We start from the raw sequence: 15,664 nt of genomic DNA, 5'->3' as shown, positions 1-15,664 counted from the left end.
GGGGCAGGGAAGATCTGAAGACAGGATGCTGGTGGTTGTGTTATGGGAAATGTAAGACCCAACATGTGGCTCACATTGCTAAAAAGTCAGCCCTGCTGTTTCAATTTGATGAACTCTTTGCTAAATGTGTAAAACTTGGTCTGAAGCATTGTCCCTATTGTTTTTTTCCACAACAACAGCTAAAGAATGCTTTAAAAGAATCATTATTTCAACCTTGAAATCTTGTTATACTGCCACAATGTTCTGAAACATAAAGAAATAAGTTTTGTTAATAAACTGTAATTAATTATTAAGACTTATTGGATGGTAGAATTACAGCCTGCACATGCTTCTTTAAAGACTCAATGTGAGAAGCCTATGTCTCTAAAAGCACCTGCATTTGGAAGGAAGAAACAGTCTTCCTGGTTTAAAAGGTTCATGTGTGTCAGAGAAACAGGGGACTGTCTGCTGAGTTGATGACTTGTCTAAAAAGGTAAAAGTGTTTTAGTTTGAGACTGTAACTGCATGCTTGTGTGCACACTCACATTAAGGTGTTGACGTGTTCGGCTGTCTGTGCATTTTAGCAAGTTTTAGAACGTGAATCTCTCCTGGGGGACTTCCGTCGCTGCTGTTATTCTTTGATGGAAAGAGATTTTCTCAACATCTGCACAACATATCATCATGGGGAAAAAAAGGATACGAGACTGAAAGTTTCCATTGGAAGAACATGTGGATTTTTAATTTATATGACTTTTTCCTCTATGGAATGTGCACTTCTAGTTGAGGACACCTACATTTAATTTACTGAAAAAATTCAAGCGATAAAGGGACAATGTGGTGACATATATCTTGTCAGAGCAAAAACGCTTGTTGTAACACATGATGGCATTGGTGGATAATTAAGAAGCCATGCAAAGTTAAGGTATGGCCTGTTTAATGACAGATGCTTTCCATCAGAATACTGGGCTATAAATGTGGTTAAAGTTTTCATCTGACACCTCTTAATCCAGCATGGTGGAGTTTTTTATGCTTTAACATCAGCGAATGCTGCAGCTTTGCCCACAAGTTTTGTTTTAAATGTAATCTAGCAGAATTATTTGAATCAGTGGACTGGACTATTTCAACCAGTATGCTATGTGGTATGCATTTACCCACGCCATGGCTGTTAAACCTGAGCTGTCTAGCTAAAATAGAAACTTGAAGTGTAAGAAAATGAGGCAAATACATCTTATCCTTTCCTCAACATTTTTGTCCTTTATGCTTCCCTTCTCTTTTTCCACTCACCCCCTCTGCATTTTTCCTCATTTGCCCCAAACCGCAGCGGCAGCCCCTTCACTGTCTCATACACTCTCACTCCTCTTTCTTTGTTCATTTATCGTTGATTTCAAGACCACGCAGCCACCTTTCACTTATCGCTCTCTTTTTCTCTTTCTCGCTTAACCTGCTGACACCATTCCCTCCCTCTTTCTTTGTCTAAGTCTTGGCAACACCGCTCATTTCTTCCACTTTCCCATGACAAAACCAAGGGTGGGAATCAAATGACCAACTTCTCTCCCTTCACCTGGTTTCTCAGCTTGAGCACTGAAAGAAAGCTTTGTCCACCAAACCCTTCATCCTCTCCAGAGGTATGTCCTGTGTTGTCCATACAGGAAAAGTATTTTGGTCTGGCTGGAATTTTGGGGGCTCATGGGAAAATGTGAGTGACTTTGGGCCTCAACCGTCCCTCTGAAATCTCCTCCCTCTGAGTATCAGGTATTACAACCACATGGTAGTAATTCAAAGAAAATGTGGCTTCAATCGTTATTTTCATGATAACATATCCAGCAACAATAGGATGAAGATTACTGGTACAGTAAACCCATGTTTTTATAGAACCTGAAGCCTAAAGCTTAAGCTAAAGAGCTACAATACTAAACAAGAGACATACAAGGGGACTGTCAAGCCTGTGAAAATATTTTAAAAATTAGAAACAAAACAGTCAAACCCAGGAGCTGGTTAAGACTGGTGGTTCATCTGGCCATACATCTGTTTTCAAACTGTTTCATGACAAGTTCTGACGATGTTGTGTGACATTTTTCTTTTTACTGCCCTCAAGTGGCTGGTTTTAATTTTGACCCCAACAGCTGAAAATAAATAAATCAATAAACAAACTAATTTGAAAAGGTATTAAATTAATTAATTAATTAAGTGAAACAAAGAGCTCTTATTTTGGCTATAAACAAACACCTTTACCTCACCACACACATAAAGACATTCCTATATTTTATACTTATTGATTCAAAGAGGTGCAGCTCAATAAGATTAATAGTATAACATATCCATTCAATGTCTCTGAGTGTTTGGCAATTACTGCAGTTTTGGCTAATAATAGAAAAACACAAACAGAGGTCATCACAGTATGAGAACTAAAATATGCACTGAAAAAATTTGATCTTCATACTCAAGTCCTTATGTGTCGACAAAATGAGTTATCAGGGTGTGTTTTCACCACACACATGCCGGGGCCCTTTCATTTTTACATGCCTCTCTTCGGGAGGAGTGACCCAGAACGAAACTCAGATGTCTGTTTGACACACTCTCTGCAGGTGGGGGCAGATAGGCCAGGAGCTGGGTCAGACAGTAAGCAGGTGGGATGAGGAAAAGAGAAGCATGCCTTATTTACAAAAGCTTTAACACACAATAATGCACAGTCTGTGAGGAACCTACCTTCCTTTTTTTTTTTTAATGAAAAGCACCTGCTGTGTAGGTACAAACATTTTATTTGGATTTAGGGGCTAAACTTTATGGATACACTCTCATTGCTCTCTCCTGCAGCTGAAATGCCCACATTTAGCAGAAATACAATCTAATAGAGACACTAGATGTGCAAACGTGTACAAAATGAGTGTTTTTGATGATGATTTCCTTCCTTCTATGATACCTTAACCTTAAATCAGTTGATGTTATATAACAAAAGTTATGTCTTTGTACCAATATGTCACGTTTTTTATTTGATAGATTTTCTATGAGAATCTGATGATGGTGATGATAACTGATGCTGTAGTGCATAGGTGTCAAACTCTGGCCCGCGGGCCAAATTTGGCCCGCAGCCTAATTACATTTGGCCCGCGAAGCCATGCCAAATTACTATTAGAGCTGGCCTACTGGTATTATACAGCTAATATATATATCGTTTAGTATTATGCTTTGCTTGTTCCATATTCAGTTTTTCAGCAAAACTTGTTTGAGTCCATAAGAAAAGATTCATTCTTATATCTGGAGGAAGATTTTTTTTTCAATAAATATTAATGTTAGCCCACGACTTTGTTCCAGTTTTGAATTTTGGCCCACTGTGTATTTGAGTTTGACACCCCTGCTGTAGTGCATTAGTGCTTTGGGGGACAGTTAATGTGATTCCATATTTATGTATGATTAGAAAATGTAGAATGCGTAATACTGTAGTACATATATAACACCCAATCACTTATTTTAATTTAAACACGATTTTCCTTGATTATGACCTCATTAAGACCCAATGTGTTTAAAAGCCTTGAAGTAATATGTAAATATTTCACGTTTTAGTTGATATATGGCCTGTGCATAAATGTACAAATTTGTGGAAGCACCATAATGCAGTTCATTAATAACATGAACATTAGTCATTTACTGTCAAACATGTATTTGTAATTGTCTTGCTGTTAAACCTCTTACAAAGCAGTCATCTTCCTATGTTACTTCATTATCATAATACTACACAGTTGTCTTTCTTCTTCCCAGTATTCTGTTTCCAGGGCTTTGGGGGGCTGAAGTTACCATCCCACATGTGTTATAACTCACATCTTTGAAAAAGGATTTTATTGTAATGAAGAACCTTCAGAAATATGGGAAAGATTTAATTATGTCATAGTAAGGTCTTCCTTTATCTGTCCTGCAGAAGGTCTCCTAAGTAGGTTAATGAAATCTGTTAAAGCTAATGGTAAAGACATAATGGATATTGATAGGATAACTATGAAGGCCATATATTACCTGTCAGGGTAGTTCTAGGTTTTCTGTTTTTTTCTTTTGGTTTTTGAGAATCATTTATTTCGAGTTTTGTATTTTTCTTTCCTGGTTGGTTTCTTTATATTTTCTGATTCATGTTTCACATGAATCCGTTTATGGTTATACTTTGATTTATATTTAGTTTATTGATTTTCTACTTATTCATGACTCACTGTGTTAAGGGTCTTTAGTCTCTGTGCTTGGTTATGTTCCATTTTTGTTGGGCAGACTTTCTGCTCTTTATTTGGTTTTTAGTTTTACTTTTTTATGTTAAATAGCTGTGTTCCCATCTGCTGCCTTTCCTCTCATTATCTTGTGAGTGCATATTGTCTCCCCTTGTACTTTGTCACAATGTCTCTCATGGTTGTGTCCTGTTGTTGTATGTTTCCCTTTAGTTTGCTAGTATTTGGATTTGTGTCTTATGTCCTGGTTTAGTTTTGGATTTTATCTTTTCAGAATTAAAGTTTTTTTTTTTTCTTTGGCTCTTTCCTGTTTCCCACGTCTTTCATTTGGGTCCACAACCTGCCAGCCACACAGCGGTCACATGACATTACCTTTTTTATACAAAGGTCTCATGGGAAAATACTAGTGTTTTGTCAGAGGTAGTTTGGTTACCTTGAATTACATAACATATTTGACCTTCCACTCCAGTGCAGCGTATCTATTGGTTTTTCTGGTCCCAAAACATTTAAAATAGACATGTTTTGTAACTCTTACACTGTTAGGATTTTGTTCCCCAGTTAGAAGTAATACTTTATGAACTATCTTACTATGGTCACTTAATACACTAAAACCAATAAAATATAAGACCTGAAAATACTGATGTTTAAACTATGATGAATAACTTCTTACAGACGATAATTTTAAACATTGATACATAACACAGAAATTCCAATATAATGCACTATTATTATCGCCTGTTGACTGTGAACACATTTTAGTTCGTAAAGCCTTTGGTGCTCTTCCATATGTGTGGCCTCATATTTTGTTCTCTCAAAAATGTACAGTGTAAAAACAAAAATTCGTAGAAAAACAGAAAATGTCCTGGTAATTATCCTCCAGGACATTTTTTTTTTACAGACACTCCTCCTGTGTCCAAAAATCCTAAGCAGTGACATAGTTCAAAATCATCCTCAATGGAAATCTTTTTCTTCCCTGTGTTCAAGTTCTACCTGAGCTTTGAAGAAAATAAAATCAATTTTTCCCTGGATTTTGTTGTTGTTCATTTCATATGGGAACTGCAGTCTGGGTGAGCATGTTGCTGTTTTGTTCCTCCATCTCAGCCAGTTATTCTGAGGAAAAAAAGAGGAACAAATAAATAATTTAAAAAAAACTTTTTGTTGCCCCTGTTTACTTTTAAGCTAAAAAATAAAATGAAAAAAGTTATAAAATTTAAGATGGATTAACTGAGGTTGAAAATGACATGAAAATAGGTTGAATTTAATGAATTTGTATATGCTATCATTAAAAGCCTGTGTAAAACTTGACAGCCAGCTATTGTATTTATGAATAATGGCCTTTCTCTGACCACTGGTGGTCAAAACTAGTGAAAAATAATTTTAATATTCGCTAACATAGAAAGCTAACAAAGGAACATGTCATATTTACGCTAAATAACAATTATTTTCAAAATGAGTTAGGCAAATATTCCTGACTTATCTGGTTATAGCAGTCACCAGTTAATAAAAAATAACAATTCTTTCTGAATAAAGACACTGGAGCTTTTTGAAACATTGGAACATTATTTTAATAAAAGCTTTAATATTTACCACAGAAATGTGAAGGCAGTTTTTCCAGCTCCCGAGTCCAAAATCCACATATAATAGCTGCCCTCCCTCTTACCTTTTCCTCCTTTTGGCGTTCTTGCTCCCACAATGCATTGCAGTCGTTAAGAAATATGGAAAAACACCTATAGATAAGTAATATGGAAAATTCCTTCCCATTTAATCTTCCCATTATTTTTAATGAATATTTTTTACAGTGTAGCTAATTTCATCAGACTGACCTAAGATTCCATGACTTTGTACACAAAGAGGATTTACAATAAATTGTATTAATTTGCATACAATTGTGTGTGTTTTATTCAACATTTGTACACAATTGGTGTTCCCAATCAAAAACGAATGGTCATTAGAAATGAATGGGGAAGACAACAATTAGTGTAAATAACTGTGTTCAGGTACATCCCCTTTTGTCAGATGGGCATACGCACACACACAAGCATGCATGTGCACATACAGACACACACATACAGACACCTTGGGTCCTCTGACAATCACTACGGGAATTTTTGCCCAATAGAGCCTCTCATCCATGGGAACAACTACTGTGTTGGCAGTTCTCACAGACAGCTGCAACGTTGTTTCAGTGAATTTAAACTTTTCTTGTAGCTTTTGTGTGTTATGCTTTTTTGAGGCCTTGCTCACAGGCCACTGTGTGGCAGCATCGACCATAGCAGGTCGATATACTCTAAGTGAGCCACTTGATTATATATTTGATCACCACACTGATGAAGAGGAGAGAGGCCAGGAAACTGACTGTGAGAATGGATTAGATGAAGAAGTGTCAGAAGCTCATGATGGCACAGAAAATAATCCAGACCAAGAAATGACTGATGAAGAGGAATTCAGTGATGATGAGCATGGCCATGCTGAGGCTGCTCTTGCATACTAGTCAAAGCATGGAAACTTTTTCCCACCTGAGAATCTAGTTAGGCTTCCAGCTGAAACTATCATCAGGATGATCATGGGGCCTACAAAATGTGTCCTATCCTGGAATGATGACATCAAATCCTGCTTTGAACTGTTGTTGACTGAGTCAACCTGACTCACTTGGAGGGGAGACTTACAAAGACAATTGGAAGGAGCTAACTGAGAAAGACATCAAAGCATAGATGAGTCTTTTGATTTAAGCGGTGTATACAGTTCCAGAAATGGATTTACCATCAGTTTATGGGATGCAGTCTGGTCAGCTGATTTTTTTGGGCCGTTGTGTCACTACAGAAATTTTATATGTCGTTACAGGTGATTTGCTTCGACAACTGTAATACAAGACAATGCCATTGTCAAAAAGCCAAATTGGCAGTGATCAGTGGATGAGCACCTGGTTGCCTTAAGAGCCACTGTCCTTTTAGATAGTATATGCCAAGCAAGCAGTCCAAATATAGCAAAAAGATATGGGCAACATGTGATCCCAGGACAAGTTATGCCTGGAACATTCAGGTCTATACTGGGAAACCTGCAGACGGTGTTCCTAAAAAGAACCAAGCAAAGTTTGTGGTTCTGGAGATTGATGGGAAGTCTCAGGGACATAAGGTGATAAGTTCTTTATCTCCAACACTCTTGGTCAGGAGTTGTGTCAGAAGCAAGAGTAGTTTTGGAATCATTTCCGCTGTACACAGATAAGGCCAGTTTTGACCAGGAACACAAAAACGTAAGTTATGTGGACTGTCTAATAAGTTTAAATTGCTTCAAAACAAATGTTTATGGTGACTTTGGCCCAAAGTAGTGTGTAATAAACAGTATACCATGCTTCATCTGATTATTTCTTTTAGCCAAAATAATTCATAAATGGTGTTTTTAGAACTCAAAATCGAGGCATTTAAACTCAAATATCACAAATTAATGGATGAGAAGATTTGATGTCCTGCACAGGAATAACTGTGTCATAAAACAGCCATGCAGAGCGCCTCATTCCTTGGGCAAGAAGGCCAATCAATTTCACATTTTTTTGACATCCATAGTTCTCCCCTGCTTGCTGCTGATGAGCTTGTTGTGGAGCTGACTGATGTTCAATTTTGTCCTTGTGTTCAAAGCGACTGTCAGACTCTAAACTGAACTTCATTTCCCCTCACTACCTCTCAGCCCAACTGTTTACTGTCTACACTGTCCTATCCAATAAAGGCAAAAAGCCCCCCTAAAAGTGCACCTGTTTGGTTTCCATGCTGATATATGTCAGTCTCTCACTGGCCTGTCAGAAGAAAAACTACATATAAATATTGTGCACCGAACTGGCAGAGTGTGACTGTTTTTTTTTTTCTCATTGATTGAGAGCATGAAGTTGTTCATCCTAGTGGCTCTGTTTGGGCTCGGCCTTGCCCAACACAACCCCCACTTTAAGTATGGAAGGACATCCATCGTCCACCTGTTTGAGTGGCGTTGGGCTGACATTGCTCAAGAGTTACCAGTAGTAGTAGTACTAGTACTTGGTAGTAGCTAGTACCAACGTTTCTTGGGTCCCAAAGTTCTTTGGTGGTGTTCAGGTATGTTTAGCTGAATGTCTTATGTAGCATTTGTTAAGGAGAATAATGCAGGCATACATGCTGACAATGCTTTAAGATAAAATAATAAAACATTATATATAACATGTATAATGTGGGCAATGTGACCTGATTCATCATGGGAATAACTTGAAAGGTTACTGCTTCAAATTCCACATTACACTACAAACTATTTCACTTTCACTCACTCTTTTAATGTTTGTTTTGTTTGTTGCTATTGACATATTTTGTCTTAAAACATGTGCATTATCGCAAGAAAAAAGAAGATAATAATAACAATTTGTATCTTTAAACACAAATTTGTAGCCCGCACACAGACCTCAGATTAAGTAACATGCCCAGGGTTATCCCTTCAAACTTTAGGAAGTTTCGTGTTGTATCCTTCAACAGTAGAATCAATATAACCTATTTAGCAACAATCTCCCATCTACATAATTTCTTTTAATAAAATTAGAGCATATTGTTTTTCTCTCTGTGCTCCTCAGATCTCTCCTCCAAATGAACACATTCTGGTGAACAGTCCCTGGAGGCCCCGGTGGCAGAGATACCAGCCAATCAGCTACAACCTCTGCTCAAGATCTGGCAGTGTGGCAGAACTGAAAGACACGATCACCCGCTGCAACAACGTTGGGGTAAACTAAATTACAGTTGACATTTAATGTTAGGCATTGCAGACTTTAGACTTCTTCATTTGACAGACGTCTGGACATGTGGAGCCTCGTACAGAACAACAAGCTAGTACCAGAGTGTGTTTATGACACTTTTTAGAACAACATTATAGAAACAGTACCTGATAGCTTAGGATAAATTATTGAAGATCAACAATTTAACAAATTAGTATGATTTGAAATTAACGTGCAAAGAAAACTGATGAAACTGATAAGGTATAGATGCAGAATTTGATTTTGTGAGCTACACCTTCGGTAATGTATATTCCCCAAAAGGTTAACACCTATGTGGATGCTGTCATCAACCACATGTGTGGATCTGGTGGTGGAACAGGAACCCACTCTTCATGTGGAAGCTGGTTTAACGCTGGCAACCGAGATTTCCCCAGTGTCCCTTATTCCAGCTGGGACTTCAATGACAATAAATGCAAGACTGGCAGTGGTGAAATTGAGAACTATGGTGATATATATCAGGTAAGAAATGTTACAGAAACAAGCAGAACAGTAAAAGTTTTACTGTAGTTCAAAATTTTTACAATTTTAACCACTACTTGAGTTAGTCATATTGATTCCTGTTATTTTGATTTATCCGGTAATAAAATATATATATATATTTTTAAAATCTCATTATAATACTGTAGATCTGTTGGCAAACTAAGTACACTTTTGTCCCAGTGGAGCAGGACCTGACCAGGACCCAACTCAGAAGTTATCACCTGTTTATTTATATAAACAACATTTACCATCTCTATTGTTTGACTGTTCTCAATGTGATTAATTATATGTTTGCAAAGAGCAACTGTAGCACTTATGTGGGTTGAAATACAGTACCAATGGATAATAACCAAGGTAATGAGTAATTTGGGCTAGTATCAGAAGATTAAGAACGACTCTTAGAGCTCTGGTACATGAACGGCAGAGGAACCAGACAAACACAGTTGTGTGGCTTAAAAGTACTTTAGTGATGTTAAGCCTCTTAAAAGAATTTTGTAAACAACACAGTATTACAACAGGTTTTAACAGAACTTCAAGTATAAAATTTTCCCCCAATGTAGCAAAAAAATAGAATAAAATAAAATTGTGCACAAGTAAAAGAATTAGTCTTTTTAAGTCCAAATGGTACCGGTGGGGCCCATGACAACGGATGTATTGCAACAGAGTCCGTCCAATGAGGAGTGTGTGATTGTCTGTCCTACCGTACTACTTGTACAGTAGAGGATTGTAGTCCATCAATGTGCAATTGAGTGTGCGTGTGTATGTATATCATCTCCTAGGATCTTGGGTTGGCTCGCCGTTCAGTGAACACTGGAACACTTTGGGTTCTGGAATCGCTGACCTGGTGTTTGGATTCGTCCCATATAAAAACCTGACCTATAAACAATGGTCAAATATATGTCACGAACAATTTAAGAATAACTCTCACAAATTAAACTAAAGTAGTGTCACACTGCAGTAACTACTATTCAGATCAGCTATCAACTCAGTCATCATCAGTTCAGTCATGTTGTACAACATTAAAATATCAAGGTTCAAAGTCTAAAGTATCAATGTTCAAAATTCACAGCTGTAACCTGCAGTAATATTAAAGATTATCTACAAGGCTTCAAACATTCAGGAATTATAGTCACCATATAATTCACTTTTCATGGTAAACATTAATTACATCCATCAAAATAACGCACTACATATATATAAAATCACAAATAAATAAGTATATTACCCCTTTTAAGAAATGGAGCAATACACAAATGCTTATCAGAACTGAACAAAGTGCAAATAATTTCAATAACATGTAAACACAAGGACTCAGTCCACGAATAGGAGTATTAAAATAGATGTGCTTAATCCCGCTTGTACCATAGGCCTACAAGTACGAGTGGAAATACACTAAAAATTACCTCCAAGTATTCAATACTGAGCATTGTAAAATAACTGATTGACATAAAAAAATTAAGCACGAAGCAGCATAAAGTCTGCTTACAATTATCTTTCATAAACTTATTTTCAGCTGCTTTAACCATTTACAGCTTTTCACATGTTAATGACTTGGTTAACGATATGACTAGCGTAACAACAGTGCGTTTCAGAGACACCCAACAACTGTACCCACACTCCGCACATCACGTGTCTAATTAGCCACATTTAGCTTGCCGCTGTCGAGTGGATGATCAGCGTTTACGTGAAGCCACAGCTCAGTAAACCTTCCGGTTTCGCTCTGTCCTCTATGACAACAAGTGCAAAACCATACTTTGTGAACAATATCAGTTTAAATGGTATTTTACTTGTTAGAGATTAATTTCTCCAGTTTACCGATAACAAAGTTTTAGCCCGCCTGCTCTGTTCGGCTGTAGAAGCAAGAGACTGAAAACTTGGGAGCCGGTACTAAGGAGGGACAAGAGTTGCCTAGAGCTTCACCGATTGGCTGACACACGAGGAGTGGCGTAAAACAATAGGCTCTCATCAGAGCTCATCAACCCTTGGAGAAACTTAACCCTTGTTTAACCAGAACAAATATATTAAGAGTCCCTTTTTTGTTTAAATAAATATTTTGATCTCGTTTCACTTTCATTAGACAAGGACAGTAAGAACAGAAACAATGAACATAAAACGTTTTACTTTTTCTTCTTTTTTTTGTTTAAGATGATTTTAGGAACTGGGTTACACAACACTGTAGCATGACAAATCACGATTTATAAATACATTTGTTGGAAGTTATTTGTATGGTAACTAACTACGTAACTAACTAACTGACTCATAGAAACAAACCCAACTACTGACCAATAAAGTTTTAGCTTATTAAACAAACCTATTTCACAGAGTATTAACATAGACTAAACTGCAAAATTTTAAGGCAAATATTTTAGTGAATAGTCTGTTTGTTGGTTATATGAGTATTATAGTCTAGCACAGCCAGTTACCAATGTAAAGTACACTGTGGCCCATTAAAAATGAGAAAATCCTTTGGGGAACACCCAATCTTAAATTGTCACTTTAATTAAAAGACAACAGAAAGTGATGTATTTCCTAGAATATTTGTTGTCTAAATTACTAATGATACCCAGTCATATGCAAAATGTTAAGGCCAGTACACGACCTGCGACTGGGACACAGACTTCAAAGAAGAGCAGTTAATTCAGGTCAGAGTAATATCCCCAACTGACCATCTCCTATTCCCAGTTTAATCCACGTTTTATATAAATAAATTCATCAAGATAAATATATAACTGTACATACCTTAGCAGTCAAAAGTTTGGACATACATTCTCATTTAATGGTTTTTCTTTATTATCATGACTGTTAACATGGTCAATTCTCACTGATCAAAACTATGAATGAACACATATGATATTCTGTAGTAAATAAAAAAAATGTGTAATAACTCAAACATTTTTTTGTATTTTACATTTTTCAAAATAGCCACCCTTTGCTTTGATTACTGCTTTGCACACTCTTGGCATTCTCTCGATGAGCTTCATGAGGTCGTCACCTGAAATGGTTTTCCAAAAATATTGAAGGAGTTCCTAGATATTCTGAGCACTTGTTGGCCCTTTTGCCTTCACTATGCGGTCCATCTCATCCCTAACCATCTCAGTCGGGTTTAGGTCATGTGACTGTGGAGGCCAGGCCATGTGGCGCAGTACTCCATCAATTTCCTTCTGGGTCAAATAGCCCTTACACAGCCTGGAGGTGTGTTTGGGGTCATTGTCCTGTTGAAAAATAAATAAGGGTCCAACTAAACGCAAACCGGATGGGATGGCATGTCGCTGCAGGATGTTCTGGCAGTTCTTAAAGCAATGATGGACTGTCATTTCTCTTTACTTAGCTGATTAGCATTCTTGCCATAATATGAATTCTAACAGTTGTCCAATAGGGTTGTCAGCTATGTACCAACCTGATTTCTGCACAACACAACTGATGGTCCCAACTCCATTAAAAAGACAAGAAATTGCACAAATGAACCCTGACAGTGAAGTGAAAACCATTTCAGGCGACTAGATCATGAACCTCATTGAGAGATGGGTTTGCATTGCTATCAACAAAGCAAAGGGTGGCTACTTTCAGGAATCTAAAATATAAGACATATGTAGAGTTATTTATCATTTTTTTTTCTTTGCTAGATAATTCCATATACCTTGCTTCACATATTTGACATCGTCAGTATCTACAATATAGGAAGTAGTAAAAATAATGAAAAAAACATTAACTGACAAGGTGTATCCAAACTTTTGACTGGTAGTGAATAATTTCAAACTAAATTTTTATTAGTACTGTGCCTGCAGTACCTTTATAGTCCACCAGGCCCTAGCCCACACTTCGGAATCAAAGGTTTAGCACATAAACGGGATAACTGTGTGTTTTGTATGCGTTTCATTATACTGCAACAAAGTAGGCAGTGAGATTTCTTTAGTTTCATGCAACACTGCAATAGCCCATAAACTTTAATATACTCTAGCACAGCACTGATCAAGATTTGGAATTTATCTTTTCTCTGTCTGTTACCAAATATTACAAATCTTTGCCTATTATATTGTCAAAATTCATCACCAATGAATTCATGACCAGTGAACAATGAATTTGTGTAAAAAAATAGATAAAAAAATAAAAATGACAAAGTAACAGTTTAAGGTTCAGGAGTTAACCTTGTGGTACCTACGACACATCTTTATTTTTTGAAGGTACCAAAAGATTTTAAATTTACATAAAATGTTTTACCATGACTGTTCTATCCCTCTAATACTACAGTATAGTATAGTCTATAGTTTCTATAGTTTCTACAATCTTTCTAAACATGGGGAAGTAGGGAAATGTATTTTTAGCTGGAGAACAAATATTTGCCTCCACATTTATTGTTTTCATTTTTCTTGGAAATATATCCATTTAGAGTGACTACAGATATGTGTCTGTGGTGGTTAAACTTTTCAGCAATGTCTAATTTTATTTTATCTTTTAAATTAGAAGCCAGTTTCAGTAACAGATGTCATCTAGACATAGTATCATGTTATTTCTTTCTAAAACACATGAAATTTAACAGTATATATACACTACAGCATCCAACAGCATAGTGATTTGATTTATGTTTAAACCTTCCTAGTTTACAGACACTTGAATGTATGAATGTTGTACTGAATCAGCTTTTTATGGTAGCAATTTTGCTCTTTTCACTCTAGGTTATTGATCTGGGAGGTGAGCCCATTACAGCTAATGAGTATGTCGGCCTTGGAAGAGTGACTGAGTTCAAATATGGTGCCAAACTGGGAGAAAGTGGAACAACGAGAAGCTTTCCTACACTAAGTATGTGTTGTTTCTACTAGTGTGCCTAAATCAAGTATTGTGTATGATGTGTACAATATGTGATGAACCTGATAAGATAAATAGAAACATTTTCTATATATCATGCAGACTAACAATGATTTTAGTAATAACAAAAACTAATTTTTAAGATAGGTTGGTTATAATTCACTCTAATAATAAATTACATTTCTAATTTGTTTTAATGTATTTAGGAACTGGGGAGAAGGATGGGGTTTCATGGCTAACGGGAATGCTCTCGTCTTCACTGACAACCATGATAACCAGAGAGGATATGGTGCTGGCGGTGCATCCATCCTTACATTCTGGGACCCCAGACTCTACAAGATGGCTGTTGGTTACATGCTTGCCCACCCTTACGGTGTAACCAGGGTCATGTCTAGCTATCGCTGGGACCGCAACATTGTAAACGGACAAGTATGTTCACTCGTAATGAAATAATGCAATATTTAGTGTGTATTAGACCCTTTTTTGTTGAATTCGTTCATTAATGCTTGTATTATAGGATCAGAATGACTGGATTGGACCCCCCAGCAATGGTGATGGATCAACCAAGCCTGTTATTGTCAACTCTGACCAGACCTGTGGGAATGGATGGGTTTGTGAGCATAGATGGCGTCAGATCACGTAAGTCCACAGAAATCAGGAGAAAGCACACTGGTCTTATGCAAATTCACATTGTTCTGCTTTGTCAGCTAGACCATCAAAACTATAGACATCATGTATTACGATTGTAATTTGTCCTGTCTCCTATTTAGTAACATGGTCATTTTCTGTAATGTGGTCAATGGACAGCCTCAGTCCAACTGGTGGGACAACCAGGGCAACCAGGTTGCCTTTGGCTGTGGTAATCGTGGTTTCATCATTTTTAACAATGAGGACTGGTAAGGATTTTGTTCTTGTTTTTGTGTGTGACTGCTGCCTAATAAAATATTGTTTTACACTAAAAATAACTTCACTGATCTAAATAAAACAGTTGCTTAAATGTCTTAAAAGCAGGCACATATCGAAATATAGCTAATAAGTGCATCTCTCTCTCTTTGTATTTATTTTTTGCCAAATATGTGTTGCCTTTGTTTACCAACATGCTATTATACTGCTTTATGTTCATAGAAAACAGAATTAAAAATGAGATGGGATTGCAGCTCAATTGTGGCACTGTTGTGGCTTTAACATTTGGTTGATCTTTATTTTCCATTTCAGGGACCTTGATGTCACCCTGAACACAGGCATGCCTGGTGGCACCTACTGTGATGTCATTTCTGGTCAGAAGGAAGGAAGCAGATGCACTGGTAAACAGGTCACTGTTGGTAGTGATGGCCGTGCCCACTTCTGGATAAGCAGCAGAGATGAGGACCCCTTCATCGCTATTCATGCTGATTCTAAGCTGTAAATCCATGAATTATGA

At 37.0% G+C, this 15,664-nt stretch overlaps 1 pseudogene; it reads left to right on the top strand.

Annotated features, from left to right (window-relative positions):
- The first annotated feature begins 12,945 nt into the window (after nucleotides 1–12,945).
- Nucleotides 12,946–15,664, top strand: LOC100691102 (pancreatic alpha-amylase-like; annotated as a pseudogene).

Source organism: Oreochromis niloticus, linkage group LG18, assembly GCF_001858045.2.
Source record: "Oreochromis niloticus isolate F11D_XX linkage group LG18, O_niloticus_UMD_NMBU, whole genome shotgun sequence".
Classification (NCBI taxonomy): Eukaryota; Metazoa; Chordata; class Actinopteri; order Cichliformes; family Cichlidae; genus Oreochromis; species Oreochromis niloticus.
The sequence above is the reverse complement of the archived record's forward strand: the minus strand, read 5'-3'. Positions and strand labels throughout refer to the sequence as shown.